Source organism: Pteropus medius, unplaced genomic scaffold (genome assembly GCF_902729225.1).
Source record: "Pteropus medius unplaced genomic scaffold, Ma_sr-lr_union100, whole genome shotgun sequence".
NCBI classification, from domain to species: Eukaryota; Metazoa; Chordata; class Mammalia; order Chiroptera; family Pteropodidae; genus Pteropus; species Pteropus medius.
Genome location: NW_024343732.1, coordinates 6,159,541 through 6,160,801, shown reverse-complemented (window position 1 = coordinate 6,160,801; position 1,261 = coordinate 6,159,541). Strand labels below are relative to the sequence as shown.

The 1,261-nt window shown below is 42.3% G+C and overlaps 1 pseudogene; it reads left to right on the top strand.

Moving 5' to 3' along the window:
- The first annotated feature begins 210 nt into the window (after positions 1 to 210).
- Positions 211 to 688, top strand: LOC120606469 (60S ribosomal protein L26-like 1; annotated as a pseudogene).
- The last annotated feature ends 573 nt before the right edge of the window (positions 689 to 1,261 follow it).

The window sequence follows — 1,261 nt, the reverse complement described above, 5'->3', positions numbered from 1 at the left end:
TCTGGCAGGAAAAGGGGAAGAGTAACGATTATGACATAGGCCTAAAGCATTCTCCGTACCAAAGGCCTACTCTTTTTTAATTTTCATGGAAATATAAAACTTCACCAGAGTCTTATCCCACTTAAGATAAGAGCACTTCTGTCATTTCATGACCCTCTAGCTGTCATGCTTCATCTAAGATGAGAGAGTCGACGAAAAACATGTGAAGTCATGCGCTTCCGAGCCCACCAGGTGCCAGGTAAAACGGTCATCATGAAGTTCAACCCCTTCTGACTTAAGACTGCAGCAAAAACCGCAACCACCACTACAACGATTCCTTGCACATGCGCAAGAAGATCACGTCTGCCTGGCTCTCCAAGGAGCTGCGGCGGAAATATAATGAATGCTTCGTGCCGATTGCAAGGACGACAAGGTCCAGGTGGTTTGGGGACACTATGAAGGTCAGCAAATCGACACTGTGGTGCAGGTGTACAGAAAGAAAGCTATTATCTCTATCAAATGGGCGCCACGTGAGAAACCTAACAGCACAACTGCCCATGTGGGAATTTACCCCAGCAAGGTGGTTAGTACCAGGCTAAAACTGGACAAAGAGTGGAAAAACATTCTTGAGCACAAAGCCAAATCGTGACAGGTTGGAAAAGAGAAAAACAAATACAAAGAAGATCTTATTGAGAAAATGCAAGATTAAATATAACTTGTTGTGCAACCGCAGCGTAATTGTAGATTTTCCGCTAGTGCGTGTTCCTTTGGAACTTTTCAAGATGTCTCTGGAATGTTTCATTTCCCTCCTGTTTTGTTATGGATCTGTGGCTCTGTAAGTCTGCATTTTTGCAATTAGATTTTTATTCTGTGAGTATAAATTGGAACTGTTTCCTACTAAAAAACAAAGAGATTTAATGTTAAGATTATAGAATGTTCTCTCCTCCAACCCCACACCAATAGGGCTCCAGTGTAATAATGGTAGATCGTGGCTGCTAGTTACGCAAAACAAAGACTCTGAGGAGCAGTATTTAGGAAAGTCCAAAATCAACAGGGGACACAAAAACAAGGACCCTAGACATATCTGAAAAACTATGGACTTACAGCTACAGTAAACATTAAACACAACCCACTCCAACCCAGATTAACACAAACTTCACACTAAAGGCCTATTTAGCTCACTTCGTATCCTCTGATGCATCATGGCAGGCTTTCAATAAAAATGGCAAGACATGCTACAAGGCCAGATGAAACAGTCTGAAGGGACAGAGCAAGTACCAGA